This window comes from Pomacea canaliculata, linkage group LG9 (genome assembly GCF_003073045.1).
Source record: "Pomacea canaliculata isolate SZHN2017 linkage group LG9, ASM307304v1, whole genome shotgun sequence".
In the NCBI taxonomy this organism is placed as follows: domain Eukaryota; kingdom Metazoa; phylum Mollusca; class Gastropoda; order Architaenioglossa; family Ampullariidae; genus Pomacea; species Pomacea canaliculata.
In genome coordinates, this window is record NC_037598.1 from 13,064,313 (window position 1) to 13,085,025 (window position 20,713).

At 37.7% G+C, this 20,713-nt stretch overlaps 1 protein-coding gene across 2 annotated transcripts in view; it reads right to left on the reverse strand.

The window, feature by feature from the left end:
* Positions 1-20,713, reverse strand: part of LOC112572661 (receptor-type tyrosine-protein phosphatase kappa-like) — a 503,329-nt gene that overhangs the window by 429,917 nt on the left and 52,699 nt on the right. The window lies entirely within an intron of this gene.

Consider the following 20,713-nt stretch of genomic DNA (forward strand, 5'->3'; position numbering starts at 1 on the left):
CGAGAGTTTGATACATTCTGTCACTTTGTACTAATGTGTATATAAATATGTTATATATGCTTGCATTCTGTGGGTGAGCGCTTACAAGCGAGGGTGTGTTTGAGTGTGGGATATATGGGTAGACATGAGGGTTGGAGGTTAAGTCTGTTGAATAATTTATTTTGTGCATTAGAGAGAGGATAGGATAAATCAAAAGACTTTGAAGCAGTGCCAGTAACTAAGAAAAAAAACATATCACTGCGAGAGGAGGGTCAAGTGGGTGTACTGTCTGGTGCAAGTGTTTACCAATAACAGCTCGGACACTAATGCATACACACTGACTGACTTCAAGTATGCTATTCACCACATTGTTCTCAAAGGTCGAGGCTGTTTCACTAGTCGGGGGAGCTCTGTCACGCTTCACTTGTCATTGCAAAAGTGTCGAAGTCAAGAGATACAAATACCTAATCTTCCAGCCTGTTTCCTCTCCGAGACAAATAGTTTTAGCTGTCTGGCCTTTTCGCTTCTGGTTGACTTCAATAGCAATGTTTAAAGTTTCCTTACAAACGTCTTCGGTCTTGTCATTATACTCCAGTGAAGTAGTTTAAAGCGGATTACAGCAAATTCAACAGGCCGTGTCAAGGATGTATGAAAGCCACATTCGTGCATGAGGACGACAAAGGTCACTGAGCCATGCGAAACAATCAACTCGTTTGTACACAGGTTTGTGACCAGAGCTGACACTGTGTAGCACTTGAAGGTGCTTGTCATCTGTTAGTCATGTGAAGTAGGTCAGAGCCCGACATTAATACAATGAACAAAGCGGGAGATGACTGGAGTGAATTACAAAAATAGTATACAAGTATTCTAAACATTCGTTCAAGTATCATGTGCAGGGATAACTAGGCATCTCTAGACAGCAAAAGTGTCTTGAATTAAATATAACAGACTCTCTTTTCCGTTCCTGTTTTATGACAAATGTCAAGTATAGAGAGTAATGACATTCTTTAGACTTGTTTCCTGGTTTAGAAATAAAAATTCTTAGTAAGTAATACTTATGATTTTACATTTGAGCAGATATGCATCTAAGATAATCTAAAATTTTAAAGTTTCGAGATATATTTATTACTTTCGTCTTTGTGTGTGTATGTGGGTGTGAGCGCATGATACACATGAATGCATATGTTTGCATATGTGTCTGTTGATATGAAAGTGGTTGGATATTTGATTAGTGTCTATTACAAACGAGCAACCGCTTTAAAGAATGCTTAACTGAGTATTTGCATTAATCCGATTTCACAGGATAAGTAATTGCCTATCTTATTGTCACAGATGGTATTAAGCTGCAGTGACAAACTCTGGAGCAGGCTGTGACCTAAGGATGTGATACAGTGCCCATAGAACTATCTGGAGCTAGGGACTGGATTCTACTTTCCAGTTAAATGACAAGGATAAGTGAGCAATTATCTTCGAACCCCACATTTGTGAGTGAAAACGACTCAGCATGTTATTGGCTATTATTTGAGAACTTGTCTTTTCGCTGAGGTGAATCCTAGATCTTTTATTAACAGTAGCCGCCATGATGTAAAATTCCAATTAATTTCCTGAAGTGTGGAGATTAAGTTTTCTTTAATTTTTAGTAAAAGTAAATTTGCCCTACCTGTAGATATTGGTAACTGGAAGCCTGTATCACAGGATGTACAATTGCCGTTGATCTTGTCACAGACAGAGCCACCAGCACAGTGACCACAGGATTGTGTACAGTTGTCTCCATACCAACCATCGTCACACACTGCACAGTACAAGATGCGACAAACAATAAAATTTAATAATTTAATCCCCTAGCTTACGCTACAGAACTACAATAACTAATATAATAGAACTAAACAACACAGAAAAATAACCTGCAAGAAAATATACATTTGTAAGGGTTGTGCTGCTCAACCAATAAATCGAGGGAAACAACTCCTGCAGGTTTATTTCGACAAGACTTTTCTCTTATGAACGATGTTCAGGATGGTTGTCGATTGTTACCATCGTCATCCTTATCTGCGCCGTCTGCTCAAGTCATGTGCTGGTCTTTTACTTCAGTTTCATCAATTAATTCATCGTCAACTCCTTCCAAAATTGTACTGTCCTCTATGTCAATGCATTTCTCTTGGTCATTGTCATCGTCTTCAACCTTCAACTCCATGACGAACAAGTTACACACCTCTCTAGCAGTGAATCGTCGGGCCATGTTTCCAAAGAAAAAGAAATGGTAGTGTGGGCGAATGCAGGAATTTCCTTTCAAACGAACTTCCCTTCACATGCAAGAGAGATAGCTGTGTTCAGCAATGACTAAAATATGTTAATTACTAATTTCCGGCAAAATTACAAGCTGTATAAGTAACAAATTACAACAAAGCTTGATATGTAAGTGCACAACACATAGACTAGCAAAGATCGCGGGTCGTTCACTTGTGGCCGGACCGGAAGTCATTGCTTTTAAGAGGAGCGGATATTTAATCTTGTGAGAAAAGACGTCCTAACCATTCGCTGTTCACACACAGAGTGAGAGAAGCAAATCACAACACTCATTCAAAATTATGCAGACACACTTTTGCTTCAATCGTAACCAGAGACCCAACGATCAAAAACAGACGTTCACAGAATAGCAAACATGTGGTCATTGTTCAAAATTAATTTGAAGGAAAGTACTACGTACCCCACACTTGTACCTCACAAATGTTGATCATGATCCAGTCACTGTTGCAGTCCTTGGTGATGTTGACCACTCGCCCTCTACGACCCACTGACATGTCATACTGATTGTTGCTCCACCCGCTCGTATCACTGAACCGTTTGACGACTTTTCCATCAAGAGAAACATTAACGCAGATCATTCTGTTAATGACTGAAATCAAACAAAAAACAAAACTTTGCTGAAATCAAATAAGAAGAAAAAATTCCACTGTCGTTAACGAGAGCATATATGCTGTAATGACTGTTTAATACTGTTTTTAATGATTACCGCTCGAAGATTTTTAACATTTGCTTGGTTTCAGTTTAGTTTATTTAGGGAAGAGGGAGGAGATGGTTTGTGTTTCCGCGCTGTTGAGAGATTTTTTTCTCTCTGAATGTGCATTAGAAGCTACTGCTATTGCTCTGTAGATTTCACAGGTGAAAGCGTATGGTGTTATTTACAGCAAAATAAACATGTTAATAGTGGTTTTGCTTATTACTGTTTGCACTGTGAGGAGGTCTTAATAACGGAGTGTTCGGGATGGGTAGTGGGTGCGGCAGTGGGTGACGGAATGGCACGTGATCTTAACGTCATCGGCTCACCCCAAGTTCAGCGAACTACTACACACCCTAACAACACTGATAGATAATCCTACAATAAGCGATTAAGAAGTCACATCACTAACAACACAAACGTAACGAAGGTAAAAACAACACTCAATTTATCAGAAACATAATTTACGTGATAAAACAATGACTAAATTAATGTGTTAAATTATTATTAAAATGCGATCAATAATTTTAATACTAATCTCACAGTTTGTCCGTCCGAAGATCGTGATGACACTGATGGCGACCTTCTGTCCAAGGTCCACCCACCAGAACGGTGAAAGGTCGTTTAGCGCTGTGTGGATGCAGTTGGGTGGAGTAGAAGAAAAATTTAAGACAGTGTTTGTGTTTCCATTGATAGCTGCTGAGCAACTCCCTGAGGTCACATTCTCTTGATTTACATGCCGAGAACTTATGTGACATAATTTGTCCAGTGCAACATTGTCTTCAAAAAATCATAACAGTTACCGTGAATTTTAATTCATCAGTGATGAGGAAAGTTCTTAATCAAAATTAGTCCATTTCTTAATAATAATATAAATAATAATACTAATAAAATAACAATGATACGAGGGGGAAATATTAAAAAATTTTTTTACTGTCTTCTTTTTTACTTAGAATGATATAAATGCTGTCAACAGTAGATTTAGATAGAGAAAATAGCATAGGAGTCAGTATTATTAAATATTCTTTTAAAGTAATTTTGTGTGATCAGATTAAAGTTATGAATTTCAAAATGCATAGTATTGAATTTACCTGAACATTGTATACCGAGCTTCCAAATCATTGTCATTATTAGCTTTTTATAGGCGCTCCCACTTCAGTAAATATCTACTTGAAAATATAGCCAGTATATATGGCCTTACTATACAGGTTATTTTATCGTTCTAATGCAGATAATCTGTTTGTTACTTTTCTTTCATTTCAGTGCAGTATAAGCAGATAAGAACTTACCTTCCCCAACCATGATGCTTAAACAGTGTATTTGGTTCTCTTAATAGCTAAATGAAGCCTCTGATTAGCGACAAATAAATAAAATTATTGCGAAGTAAACAATGACATACTGTGATATCTATTGTAGTCCTAACTACATTGAATTAAATACTTTAGTAAATTAGATAAATAAAGAGTTACACTGATGAAGGAAGTGAGGAAGGTACCCGACAGTAAAATACTCACGCATATGTGTGTTCAGGGTAGCAGACATAAATAATAAATCTGTAAGCACGAGCAGTCTGAACATCACACAGACATGGCCCGCCATGATGTCTAATGACAGGTGTTATTTTGTTCCCTGTCAATGGCAAGTCCTCGAAGGAAAGAGCTTACATCCTGGTACATGAGAACTCTTCCCATGATGCCGCTGTGTGAATCTCATCGTACAAAGCTGACATCGCGAGATTTCTTCTGATGATTGTCCTTTGAGATAAAATCCAGTTTCGTGGAGCTAACTTCCTTGTACTTTGAGATTTTCCCCTTAAACCTTACAAGCGAGAGTTCGTTTAATGCACATGATGCATTCTGTCATTTTGTACTCAGGTATATATGAATATGTTATGTATGCTAGTATAGTGTTTGCTGCTGTTTTCTGTGCGCTCACACGCGCGGATGTGTGTACGTGTGGGCGATGCAGGCAAACTGGAAGGATGCCGATTATGAAATTTGTTGTTATCAAAATAGTAGATCTCATTTCTTTGGCAGTGTACACGAAGACTGCCACTTCTAAATGGCTGTTGACACGTTAGTTAAAAATATTTATTGATTAAAAGAAGGTAAAAACTGTGTCCATGAATTTTTTTCAAACGACAAAAACAAACAAAGAAACAAACAAAAGCAAAAAAAAAAAAAAAAAAAAAAAAAAAAAAACAAACAAACAAACAAACATAAGACAAGTAACCTACATGATGAGGTATATATTTGCTAACCACAAAATTTTTCACATAATACTTTTTAATTTCTCGATATATACATTGTATAAATCATCACTTGATCAAAAAGTGACTTTCGGCTAACTATACTTTTTTATTCAAATATCAAAAAAACTACACAACATAAGATCTATTATTTGTATCATTTATGCACTGTTAAATAAACTTCATTTAGTTTAGAATTACTTCTATAAAGACATGCACAATAATGGCTGAATATTATTTGCAGATACAAACATCGCGTCAGCTGTACAATGATTTATTGATATATTGATGTGTCTTGGTTTAAAAGATACAGACCATCAAATCTTCATTTTCTAAGATATGTACTTTGTAGTTCCATCAGCAGGAGCACAATCTACCCACATATACAAACCATAGGTACATGACACTGTGTGCTACATATATCAGTACTTATGGATGTGTTGGTAAGTAGCACACATATTTTTGTCACCACGCACAGAGTTTAAATCACTGTACAAGTACAGTGTGTGATTTTTCTTCCTGACTTAAGAACTCACAACACGACCTAATAAAATAAAATAAAAACCCGTTTCTCTTTAAAACCATCATCCTCGTCCTCAGAAAGTCCAGATTGAACAACTTTTTTCCCGCTTGCTGCTGGATACTCATTTCTTTCTATAACCTCATGTGAATGGACGTCATAGAGGGAATGAACTGGTCACGTGTTCTGATAAATACTATGTTGACGTTTGCACTCTTGTGCAGCCTGGTAACAGTAACGATACTGCACCTGTGGAAAAGAGGATATATATTAAAAAGTGGCTCTTCTGATCTTTTATCCAAGTAATGATAACCTAAAACAATAAAAAAATACATTAAAAGCGGCCGACAAGATAAACACAATCTTTTGTTTAAATATTTACAATATTTCATTTACGATGAATAGAAATTCAATTTTTTTGCCAACAAACCATTAGATTAGAAAGCTCATTGAAAGTTTATGAGACTAATTTTTCTCGCCACACACACTACCTGTGAAGTAATGGCCTGTTGTCTGATCGTTCGAACCTGTCTCACAGGTAGGTAGACATCTATCTCCTGGTCATACCTTGCCCGGTTGATAACATCATACAGAGCACAGAACATGCCGCTTCTTGTCATACCGTCACTGAAATAAAAGAGTTGTTCATGTGTCGTTGTGTCATTTTGTGTCACAAAGGACCCTCGTTAATCTGCCTCTTGTCATTCGGCGTAACTGGTTAAATATGTTAATTTGCATTTACCTTAATTAATATTCGGTAATAAATTAAATTAGATTAGCTTGACGCGATGTTTAGCCTTTAGAAGGTTGAAATAAATAAAGGTTCAATTTCCTACTGTCATAAGGATGGGGAACGTAAATGGTTTACTGTGTTTGCAGAAAATAAAGATGAAACAAGTTTTCATACTTTTTCGTATCTTCTAAGAGTATACACATGTGTCACTACATGCGCAGAACTAATGCTGCATTCTTTGGGCTTTGGGGGTTTTTAACCATCACCATTTGTTTGGGAAGTCGAGAACGTTAAACGATCATCGTACCTTTCTTTTTTCGCTATATTTATAGGAAGGACAATTAAATAATAATCTTTTATCTTCCTCGTCATTCATAAAATCTTCAACTGACCTGCACTGAACAACTATAGGTGAGGGGTCCTCTTCAACATTCCATGATTCCAAAATGTCTGTCAGCTGAAGAATGTCTGAGACCCTACCTGGCACTAGGTCTGCCCAGTCCTCGTAGTAAAGAACTCGGACTGTTTTTTCCTTCGATGCCTTTCGTAGAAAGAAAAATACCGTTTAACTTTATTTATATAATGAAGGTTATATTTTGATATTTTGATATCTTTGTTTGACACATGCAGTTGTCGAAAATCTGTATCTTGCCAGTGATAGCAATGTTAAAGAAGCACCTTTGTGGTGAGAGACAGGTTGTAGCAGGTGAGATGATCTCCAAGTGCAGAGGAAGAAGTTAAGCTGATGGAGTATGGTCCAGCCTTTAGTGTGTCCTTGTCTGTCTCAGGCCAGTAGCGACAATAATTCTGATGAAGTCGCATGAAAAGTGATCAATGTGAATAATCTTCTTTCATTCATTATAAAGGCAATGTTAGGAATACACAACAGTTGACTGAAGCTTTAAAACATATTACATATTGATAGGCAAATTGACATTAACAGCCAATGTTAATAAATAGCTGTTTAAAGCCAGAATAGTAAACTGCGGTGTATATAGATCATTTCACTTTCCTAAATGATTATTATCATTTTTGTTCTTTTTTTGTCCGTCATGGTGATGTCTTGAATGAAGCAATTAATGATCCAGTTAATTTCTTTTTAAATTTAATAGACGGCTAGTTAAAGTACAATGCCTAGTCCTATACATCAGATTTTTACCTTGACAAATTGACTCTGGTCTCTGTGTCCGAGAGAAACAATCGTCTTGACGTCCCGTCCGTCAATCAGACGCCACATGTCCACCACGGTGTCCGGCAAGGGGAGTTGAGTGAGGATCAACCCTTGTGATTTCCTAAACGACTAAAATATTATTTAATATTTAGAAAAACAGATCTTAATTTAAAGCTCCACACTCTTTGCTCTTCTGCTATTAATTAATGATAATTATAAAGTTGTTTGTATTTTGAGCACTATTTCGTCTTTAGTGTATTTCTGTGCATAGGATAGATTGGTCCCTCTCACCAATGACAATAATCTTAGAGATTTTTATTAGTAAACTTAAAATTATTTCTAATAAACAAGGTGTCACGATGGTTTGCTTTATTACGCCGTCAAAGAACAAGTCAGGAAATGTAAACAGATGACAAGATCTGAGCTCAAGATACAGTTATTTTGTCTCTGTGTCAGATAAGAACATTGATGACCACATACCGACATGTGGACGGCGTTGATGTATTGGTTTCTGCCAGGCACGTAGTCGGTGAGATACTCCAAATGATCATCGTCTGAAAGATGATAATTAATGAACGAAAGAATATTTGACAGAAAAACATTCATATTGCATCTCCTATTAGAAAATAATGGCTTTTTACCTGGCAGAGATTCTTTACTCCGGTTTTTATGCATGTTCTCTTTAGAAGCAGCTAGTCCGTATTTTGGTTTTGCAACGAACTCTCCCATCTGATTCAACATCTGAAACGAAAAGATGGTCCTTCGTCTGTCTTTACAGTTATTGGGGCAACAAAGGTGTAAAGACACATATAATCCAAATTGTTGTGTACTTTTCTCAGGTTTATCAATTTTTGTAACAAAGAGGATTACTACGAGAGAAGACTGACGATGATAGATAACTTGCCTTAAATTCTTTGTCTACCCGCGACTCCCTGTAAATATTGATGGTATCGGGAAACACTGTGTCAAACTGGTCAAAGGTCATCCTGGATGTACGGCTGGTATGTTCTTCTAGGATGGCTTCATGTAGGAACTTGTACTGAGCCTGTCAACAGTAAAAAAAATGTTCTTGTGCTATTCATTTTTGGAATAGGGTATTGGCTATCGCGAATATCTGTAGGAGCTTTCAGTATTTACATATAGAAATCAAACGTGTGAAATACATTCCTTACTTCCGTCTGGACCATAAGTGTTCTGTCTTCACGTAGTCTGCTGACGATTTCCTTGACGTTCACATCACGTCCACGTGACCTCAGATCAGAGGCGATGTCTAAGGCGATGTACGTGCCGGTTCGTCCAACACCAGCGCTTTACAGAAAATAAATGAAATCAAATTCGACATTTTAAATAAAGTTAAACAAGCCTGGTCATTTCTATTTCTTTATGCAATTAAAACAAATAAAGAAAAGAAAGAGAAGGTAGAGATCGTTTTACGAGAACATAATATTGGAATACAAATGATTCGAGTTCCCTTCCGCTTTTTACTACTACATTGATGCAGCTCCATATATGCACTTTGGAGATTCATAGAAACTTACCTGCAGTGAACGACAGGTATGCCACCTTGTGCCCGTGTTCGGACGTAGCGCCAGAAGTTGACCAACGAGAGGGTGGACGGCACCCCGTGGTCAGGCCACACCAGGTAGTGATACTGAGATACCGTCCGCTGGTCACCTCCCTACGAGACAGGACATGGAGGATACAAAGATACCCACCTACGTGAAATAATGTAGTAAAGAGAAGATATCGTCCGCTGTAATAATACAGCACTACTTGCTTTTGTAAAATAAGTTTGTCAGGAAATCTTAATACCTTTTTTGTTCCCAAGGAAAAGTAACGGATGATGAAGTCTGCCCTCGTGTCTACTTTCAAGGCTGTCACTGTCACGTGACCGTATGTCTTCTTGGTGCCAACTTGTGGCCAGTACTCTTCACACTTGTTCTGCATATTTGTCACATTTAATTTAATTTAATTTCATTTCATTCAGTTAATTTTATTTTGCGGTGGTGTAAATTTTACTGTGAATAGTTTGTCATATGTTTGTAAAATCGCAAATAAATAGGATTTATGCAAATAGATGCAACATTTATACCGCCCTATGGTATGTGATTGATGATTTCTAAACAAGACTAAAGAAAAAGCGGTTTGACCTCACCCTCCCGCCTTCAATGAGGTTGGACAACATAATAATCTGCTTGGTGTTCTCCTGCCACACCATCCACCACAGGTCAGCGATCGTGTTTGCGCGTGGTCCTGACGCCAAGAAAGTAAAAAAGCTGAAATGCATGCTAGCCTTTTCCAAAGTAGAAGTTGAATGCTAAAATTTTCTTAAATTTTGCATTAATTTTTTTCTTCTCAGAACAGGGGGTTGCTGGTCTTTCAAAGTGAGTAAAATCGCATCTAACTTGTTAAATGTGTTTTAAAGGCAGCTGTGAGTAGAAGAGAACAAGAGTCATCTACCTGCAAAGGTCACGTAAAGACTTAAACCTTCGAAAAAAAAACAACTCCTAAATTGTCTCTACAGGTTCTTTAAATAAAGACGCACCCAATTTCTGTAATTCTTGTCTTACCTTGTGTGGCTATGTATCCTTTTTCCTTAAGGCATTCCTAGAAGTGAAGAAAACTAGTTTTTACATACTTTAAACTGAGATATTTTGCTTACATTTGTATAAAATCATGCTTTTATAAAAACATGCTTGAATGATGTATAGCTAATTTAGTGTCTAGACATCATCCTCTTATTACAATAACTCACCTTTATGTAGTTTGCGTTGATATAATCTGTATTCTTGTCTCCTTTTGGTCTGTGGAGGATAACTCGGGAATGGTCGTCTAAAGAGAATTAATTATACTTAGTAAAATTATAGCTTTGATCTTCAAATATCTAAAATCCACAATGTAAAATTCTCCAAAGTAAAACATCTTGTTACGTATCTGAGTATCTTTTAGAGTGCTCAAATAACTACTTCATACTAAGGTTAAAATTAAAACATTTGAAAATGCATTTGAATTATTTACAATTATTTATATTGTATAAGGAGATATGTATAACACTCTAAGATACATTCAACATATAAAGCACGTGCAGTTTTGATGACAGAAATTTTTTTTCAAAGTAAATCTTTGGTTTAGTGTTCTATACAGAAATTAGGAACGATTTTTTTAGCCTACACTTTTCGTACATTTTAGATTTTTGCATCATAGATATTTTTTTTTTTGGAACATTTAACTATATGTCTAGCAATTAATTGAAAATATATCTTCATAGATAAGTATCCTATGCCTGAAAATTGTCAAATACATTGTTAAATATTAATAGTGTTAGAGTAAGTGTTATCAAAGTTACCTACAAGCACATAAGGCTTTAAAACGATTCTTTTTGGAATTTTCAGGCATGGAAGCGACTTCGTGTGGGTGCTGCATCTCTTTGGAAAATTCCTGTAAAGAAAATCACTTTCACTCATCCTTGTTTCTCTAGTTTCCTTTCCTTGATGTTATAATATTACTTCTTATAATGTATTTATTAGTAATTTAAGGAAAGTTTTCCGTCTAAAAATATTAAATTGAAAATTACCAAGGCTTTTTATCAATAATTGTAGGCAGGTGCTTGTTAAAGAGATCAAACTCATTGAACAGCTTCAATAATTATTGCTGGTGACTTACCGCAAACTCTATTCCAAGTCTTCCAGACACAAGACTCGCCAACAACGACTTCTGGAAGTCATCGAGTATTGACGAGGGCTCAAGTGACCGATAGGAGGCGTAGATGTCCTCTGTATTGTAGATGTCCTCTCCTTCGTCGTCTGTAGCGTTTGTAATTTCATCATCTGGTTTTGTACGAGGTGGCTTGAACTGTCTGTCTTCAGACTTTGTTAAGGAATTCATCTTCATCTTGACATTTTCATAGATGTTTTTCGCTGCATTTTTGTTTTGTTCAGCAGGTCCCTGTGTTGTACCAGGCGCTGTAACTTGTCCTTTTGCCCTACGTCCGTTGGCTAAATGATCTGTATTAGTCTCTGCTGCTGAAGTATTTGCATTACCAGAATATGCACTGTATATAGTGTTCAGGACATACTGACTGTCCTGCGACTGTTCTTCAGACAAGTTATTGTTGATATGTATGTCCCCGACTTTGTCCACAGGTGTGGGGTGTGTCTGTAGCTTGACAGCTACTGTTGGTTTGCTACCTGTCAACAGAAGGGACAAGGATCGTGTGTACCTCATACTACATGTTATTTGTGATGGATATTTCACACGTGTAACTGATATATTGTATGAAAATCTGGATAGTTTGCAGAAATTCCATAATTTTTGTTGATAATGCTATGACTAATGAATGCAGAAAATATTATGGACGAGAAGGTCGAATAATACCTCACATATGATAAATACTTTTCGACCATAAAACATGAAGAAATCACAGGCAAATCTTGATTTTTCTTACCCTGTTTTGCATTGGCCGCTGAAATACCTTCGGATGCTGCTTCATTTCCTGGATTAGACATTGAGAGTTCTTGCTGGTTATTCCAGGATGATGTGTAATGATGTGGTGATCTCTCAGGCTTGTTTCCTTTGTGCTGTCGTCGACGCCTTGATTAGATAAATGAAATTACAGAGCAAAATTCTATATATATGTATATGTGTGTGTGAGCGAGCATATTTGTGTGTATATTCAAAAATAAACTGATTAATTAATAAAGTTGCATCCACCCTTAAAATGTTATAAAGTGATCTACTGAGTTGAGGAAAACGTTGTGTTCTTGTTGACATCAGAGCGAAGGCATAAGAAGGCCATTCAAAGCCTCGTATTGTATGTGAAACCATTTTTCCTTGAGCAATTCGTAAACCTAGTAAATACATGCCTTGCATACAATAAATATATCAATTAAAAAGCAGGGCCTTCTATGTCACTGTCACCTGAGCAACATAACGATGATCACGACGACGACAGCAGCAACAGCCACAGCAACGACAGGTCCAGCGATGACGCCTACAGAAATACTGCTTGAATCGGACTTCCTTTGCACTGAAATACACGTACAGTCTGTCCTTATTACCATGTTTCATTTTGCAAGCAATAATTTTCTGAGGGAGAGATAGATGAAGCATAGTTTGTGTAGGAAATATCACATCTGGATAAAAGACTAAAGCTGCAAAGAATTAAATCATATATCAGGAAATTTAGATTGGATGAATGTTCTCGTGTAAACCTATATGAGTGAATATAAGTTTGAAAACATTTGATGATGCCTTTGTCCTTGCATGTCAACTATAAACCTGTATTATAATTAATAAATTATTGACGAATAGGAAAGGCTAAACGCTATTTCAGTTTAGTCCCTTGAACTGTACTGGACACGAACATTGCAGCTGATAAGATTTTTACAGTGATGTGCTAAGCGGCAGGCAGGTGTTATACAATGGTTTATTCACTCTGTCACCCAGAAACTTGTCATGTAGTATGGTCTCCATGCATGTGGTCTTAAGGTTGTTGCTACTCTCATGAGACTAAAGAAGCATTGTGTTCGTGGAAGGTCTTGTTGCATGAGAGACTAAAAACACAAAGTTTTTTCAGTAATATATGCGAATATATATTAAATAAGCATATCTGAGTATAAAATAATACAATATAAAAGTCAAAATGGCTCTTGTCAAAATCGTGTGTGGTAAGTTTCATATATCAAATACATTAAGAGATATTTGTATGCAGCAGTACACATTTATCTGTCCCCTCTGCATAGAAGGCACAAATGATCTGTGTACAAAGTAGATAGTGTCTTGGCTGCTCTTACGTTGACACAGAGGAGGCTGCCATCCTGACTGACACTGACATGTCCCGTCAGTCCTGCTGCAAGTGTCATGACATCCTTCACTACAGGTGTTTTGACAGTCGTTAGACACGTTGTAGTGACCGTCCATGCAATCTGTCGACAGATTATAATTACAAAATACAGCTAAAATTAATGGGTTTGCTTGTGGGTATTAAAGCCCAGCACTGGCATAACATGTTCAAACAAACATATATTGCACAGTTACGACATACATACACAATGCGAAGGGTACGAAGTGAGCTTTAATTTTCTTAACTAACATACCTCAAGCGAAGGTTTTATAATTAAGTTTTTAATTTAGAGTTAAATTTCCAGCCTAATAATTCATCCACAAGGACCTATTGCAGTTTCTTCACACACTATTTTCTCTGTGTTGTGTGCATGCATGCTGTGGAGTTTAAATTACACTACTTAAATTACATCTCTTGGTACGAAAACATCCCCTCCTCTACATTATATTTTATTGACTTCTTACGTTGACACAGAGGAGGCTGCCATCCTGTCCGACACTGACATGTCCCGTCAGTCCTGCTGCACGTGTTGTTACATCCTTCACCACAGGTGTTTTGACAGTTGTTAGACACGTTGTAATGACCGTCTGAGCAATCTGTCAACATATTGTAGTTACGAGACAAATACTGAACTTTATACGATAAAGATTGGTCTTTTTATCTGTTTGCAGTATATTTGTATCAAACCAAACACAGAATGATTAGGGAAAGACAGCGGTAAATGATTATAATAATTACAGCATAATATACACATGGAAACACACGCTTGGACTCAGAGAGAAGAAAGTACAGGAAAAGACAAAATGAGAAATAGAGGATATAATTATTTTTATTTAATGTATGCTAGCTGTCATGTATTTTCACTGGGTCGTGTACATACATGGGGTTCGAATGCAAAGTTGGAGGCTACATCTGTACAGTTGATCTTGTTGATGTGAGGTTAACTAGCCAGCACATCGAGTGTGGTCCAGCCACAAATGTCACATGAGTAATAAGGTTTTTCTTATATAGTGGAAGAGAAAAGGAAGAAGATAATATAATAAACCATGACCGGCCAGCTCTTTACTTCCCAAGGAGACACGGCAAGTTAAGGGACACTAAGTGTAGGGGAGTGGAGGTCTTACCATAAAGGTGCAGTGGTCAGTTTTCATTTTTTAGTATCTCGGATTTTTTTGTATTGTATCAAGTTGATTTTTTCCTGTATTTCTAAGGACTTAGAGATAGAGTAGTAATTCGTTTTAGTAAAAGAACAATATCAAGTGTGAACTGTAACAAGTGACGTTATGACTAACTATAAACTCTATTATTCTTTTGTCAACAATCAACCTCAAAAAAAGGAACTTTCCTTTAGGACTGTGTTTACAATTAAAGATATAAATAAGACATACTAATAAGGATTGACTGATGTATGCGTATTAAGAAATCATTTTCTATATTTATCGTATATTTTTTATTAATTAGTGTAACAGAAATTTTGTTAATATGATTAAGTATACAGGCCTGAAAAAAGAGGCGGTTAGTTGTTTTTTTAAGTAAAGGGACAAGCAAGTGTTCAGGCGGAATACGTGTACACGAGTGTCTATCACTGATAGTAGCATCTCAAATTTAATGACTTCTTACATTGACACAGAGGTGGCTGCCATCCTGCCAGGCACTGACATGTCCCGTCAGTCCTGTTACATGTGTCATGACATCCTTCATCACAGGTGTCTTGACAGTCGTTAGACATGTTGTAGTGACCGTCTGAACAGCCTGTCGAAAGACAGTGTAGTTATGGTGCAGAAATTAACAACGATGTGACCTTAGAGATGATGATGATGATGATGATGATGATGATGATGATGATGATGATGATGATGATGATGATGATGATGATGATGATGATGATGATGATGATGATGATGATGATGATGATGATGATGATGAGAGAGTGACATTTAGCCTCTTGATGGCTCTACCACTATTTACTGCTTACACAAAGGACTAGTCCAATCTGAAGTCCCGTTACTCTTGCTGCATGTACCACCGCCACAGCCTGCTCCACAGGTACGTGTACAGTTCTCTCCCCAGTATCCCGGCACGCAACCTGTCACGACACATGGGAGACAACTTAGAGCATCAATATGGAATGCTAGTCGGTATTTACCCTTGCCATGCGCAGCGTTAATATAGCTAACTTTTAAAATATTTGTGCTCTTGTCGAGTCTTGACCTCTAGACCTTTAACAGGTTGACAACTCATGTTTTGCAACGGGACAACGTTTCAAGAAAAGAGAAAGATCCCGCTACTTCACTGCCTCTGCTTCTCTAGCTCTCTCCCTCACAACCCCTATGTCTTTATCCCTCTCTCGCCATCGTGATATAACACTTATATACTTATTTTGTATTTCCCCAGACGTGTAGATTTTTGTCTACGGTATCCTACACATGTCATCATACACAATGAACAACAGCATGACGAACAAAACAATGAGCATGGTGTTACGTTTAGATAAGAAGGGGAGTAATTGGACATGTATTAAGTGAAGTAGGATTGCTCCCCCTTGTACACGAGCATTGTTGCTCTGCGTTTTAAAAGTGCTTTGAATGATGTCGGTATTGTAGAATGAACACAGCTTGTACGCACAGAGTATGAATGACTAGGTGACTGGATGAGTCGGGGAGTGGCAGGATTATTATGTTCACCTTGCCCTATATAAGTGACAATAGCTGAAATGGCCTTGTCAATAAAATGTTTAAGATTATCGATACAGTCTCAAATTCTGTTTTCTTATATTTAGTGGAGGCTTGTCAAAATTATTATCTGCTGTTTATTTTTTCCATTTAAAGCAGCAGGTAATGCCTTATTATCGCAAACACAAACATCAAAAATCCATGTGCGACGTACACAAACGAAATAAAGCATAGGTTAAAAAAATAATGGACATAAATAAATTTTGCCAAATTTGCAAATGTCGGACAAACTGCAACGACTTCCCTCTCTCCACTCGCGCGTAGGCATGCACACAATTTAAGAAAATAAAAACAATCGGATTTGTTAAAAGAATGGATAGTAACAGGAACTGATAAAGTCTCTAACGGTAATGCCCATACATTTGTTATTCCAACTCATATTGCCGACTTAACTGATATTACTTCTGTTGACACGGCTTACGCACTTTTCACGCAGATATGGAGGTACATTTGTAGACAAACACTTGAGCTTTTAGCAAAGTTTGTAGCATAGGAGTAAATATTTGAGTCAATTTGTTTTCCAATCAACAGGTGAGAATACTGATACTCAGCGTACTAAACTTCATAAACCGTTTCACATTCACCATTCTAATGAATATGGTATTAAAAAAATGTGAAATAACTGTTCACAGTACCTTTAACACAAGTACCATCGTCTGAGTCGCAGTAATTTTCATCCCCGGTAACATTCCCTGCGCCCTGACACGTTTGACTGCACGCAGTTTGACAGTCACTGCCCCACAATCCGACCTGACACACTGAAAAGGATAAATAGCAGTTAAGTAAGAAAGCGATCCAAGTACTTGAAATCTGTGTAAGAAATGTCAGCCTTTTGATGATGAAATAAAATTAACAAAAAACTCATAAGTTCTTATCTAGGTAAAAATCAACGCTAAGTAATTACTTTGTACACTCTAGTGCTTTATTAGGACTCATAGTCGGAATTTCCCAACCTTGCATCCTGCTGATTTTACGTAATTTCCGTTGATTAAAAAATAATACAGTTTTTCTTATTCTTCATATATACATATAGATCAGGGGTGGGCAAACTTTTTTGTTGCGAGGGCCGCATTGCTGGGTCATGACTAGTCCGAGGGCCGCACCTTGTAATTGAATACAAAAACGACGTAAAATCGCCAAATTGTAAACAAACGCATTTATTTAATAATGAGCACATGAAATATGTAACATTGTAGAAATAAATATAAAACCAGAATGAACAATTAAGCACACACAATTTAATGAGAAAAATGTTTTTGAATACAATTTTGCTGAACAATTCTTTTAAAATTTGGCTCAAAATTACTGGTAGATACTCTCATAACTGACTGCAAGTTTGCATCTGAAAGCAATGACCTGTTCTTTGACTTGTTTATATTCATGCAGGAAAAACTTTGCTCACAGATGTAACTTGAACCAAATATTGAAAAATAGCTGGGCAGCAAATACTCTTAAACAAGGAAATGATTTGTTGGAGAGGCACTTATAAAACTCAACCAGTGACAGGGAATAAAACCTTTCCTTCAATGCATGATCTGATTGAAGGTGTATCAGTTCAAGTTGTAATTCATCAGGTGCATCATCAACATGAACAGAAAAAGGACATGATAATATGTTGAATTTTGATTCCATCTCCTTAAAATCCACAAATCTTCTTTGGAACTCTTCATTCAAACTGTCCAACTGTGCTCTAAATTTTACATGCAGGTGAGCAGGTACTTTTGCCTTTGATAACAAAGAAAAATGTGTGAACTTCCCTTCACTTGCCTGCCTTGAAAATAAAGATAACATTCTTTGAAATGATTGTATCTCTTTATACATGTCATGAGCCAATAAATCTTTCCCTTGCAGCGTGACATTTAACTGGTTTAACTTTTCAAAGACATCAATAGCAAACATCAATTCACATTGCCACAAATCACTTTTCATTTTGGAAACAAAGTCACACTCCATTCCCTTAATGTCCAGAAACATCAGGATTTCATGCCGCAAGTCCCACACTCGCTTTAACACTTTTCCAAGGCTCAGCCATCTGACGTTGTTGTGGTAGAGGACGTCTCCATGCTGAGCCTCTATATCCTCCAGTAGAGCTTTAAATTGTCTGTGATTTAGAGCTCTTGCTCGAATTGTATTGATTACACTTACTACAGGATCTATAATATGTTTCATATCAAGTGCTGCTTTTGCATAAATGTTCCTGGTGAAGAATACAATGGAATGACCAGAGCACTTGATTTGGATTGTCTTGTTTATTTTGTTTTCCAAAAGTTTGACCATTCCTACATTTTTTCCCCGCATGGCCCTTGCACCATCAGTAGTAATACTAGCCAAGATGTTCCATTTCAAACCGCTGTCATCAACTGCTTTAGAACACAATCACATATATCTTGGCCAGTTGTTGTGTCTTTCATGGACTCCATTGCTAGTAATTCTTGTGTGATTGTGAAATTTTCATCGACCCACGAAGAAAAATTAGTAACTGGGCAGTATCCTGTATGTCTGTGCTCTCGTCCAGTGCTAATGAATAACACAAAAAACTTTTACTTGCATCCGTCAGCTGTTGTTTTAGTTTCTTCACTAATCATTCTACACGTCGAACAACAGTTCTCCTTGATAATGAAATATTCTCGAACTTGTTTTCATTTCCGGACACATTATAGTTACGCAATCCACCATACATTGTTTTACGAACTCTCCATCTGAGAAAGGTCTGTTTTGCTTCGAAATTAAGTAAGACACTTTAAAACTTGCCTCCAGCGCAGTATCCTGATTCGATGAATGTTTTTTAAACAGAGATTGCTGCTTGTCCAGCTTTGAGACATATTCCAAAGCCTTTTTTCTTCTTTCTCCATCGGCCAGATTGCATCCAAAATCTCCGTGCTTTGTTTGATAATGACGCCGTAAATTGTATTCTTTCAGCACACCAACGGTATCTTGGCACAGTAAACATACTGCTTTCTGTTCAGAATAGGTGAAGAAATATTTGTGAGTCCATTCTTCATTAAAAACACGACCTTCGTTCTCAATTTTACGTTTTTTACCAGACATTTTTGCAGGAAATAACGGAAATGATTGGCCAGCTGCCTTCTTTCCACTCTCACTTCCACAACTCAAAGGCCTTGTACCACTCAAAACTACACTATTTATCCTGTCCCAGTCGAACGTTCCAGAAACCGTCCTTTGTCTGTTCCCACAACATGGTTACGCAAACGTAAGGTGACCAGACGTCCCGCTTTAGGCGGGACAGTCCCGCTTTTGACCTCGTGTCCCGCCTGCTCATCGGGCTGGAAGCCCAATGTCCCGCTTTCTGGCTTTCTGGCAAGTCCATCAAATGTCCCAGTTGTCTTTAAAAATCACTTTTTTCGGCGTTCTTTGACGGTGACGACACCATCATCGGCATGTGTCCCGCTTTCGCCCCCGAAACGTCTGGTCACCTTAGCAAACGTAGTCTCAACCTTTATTTGCCCCCCTCCTCCACCCGTGGGACCAGACTTCCTAGTTTGATTAATAATTTAAAATTTGTCTCTTAGTTTACTACCCCTCACCCCACCCCCAACCCGCTTTTCGCTTTTTGTAGGTCACGACACCATGATCAGCATGCGTCCCTCTTCGCTCCATAAACGTCTGGTCACCTTACCTAACGGCGCGTCTATATCCCCCCTCCCGCACTGTCTGGTCATGACCTTCCTAAGTTGGTCAGGCCGCTTCGTAACTCAGGTGTAACAAAGGGTCCACTGGCTACCGGCGAGACAGTTCAAGGCCGGCCATTACGTACGCAGCAGGCGTGGGAAGGGACTAAGCGTAACTTGCTTTCGGTAATATTTTTTTTGTGTTGCCAAAGGGCTTCTGCGGGCCGCAGAGAACCACTTGGCGGGCCGCATGCGGCCCGCGGGCCGCTATTTGCCCACCCCTGATATAGATGATTTTTTTCTCGAAATACATTTTACGAGATTTAGGCTGTGAAATAAGTTATATGCTAACAAAGCATTTGCAAACTTGGCATTTGAAGAGAAAACGCTAAATGATGCATTTGTAATCACATTTTAATTTCTGCATGGAACATAATACAATTAACGAGTAAAAAATGATATAAATGTAAATACCCCATATTTGGACTTCGCATATGTTTAAAAATGGCGCGTAATCGCCTTTGAGTGTATTGTGTCTAGTGATGGTCACCACTCGTCCATGTCGAGGCGGACTGAGATCAATGACTGTGGTCACATTCCTTGTACCCGGACACGGAAACGTGTACACGTGTTCTCCATCGAGTGATACTTCAACACAGTCCATTCTTCCGATATCTGTAAAGTACACAAACAAAGACATGGAACAAATAAGAGCAGATATTTCTATGAAACATAACATTTATTAAGGTAGACGTGAACGTCTGAATAACTACTCATACATATCATGTCATAATTCAGCTGATTATGCCCCGTGTCATGATGGTAAGTGCCGCGAGCTAGTCTCGAGGGAGCCCTCAGGTA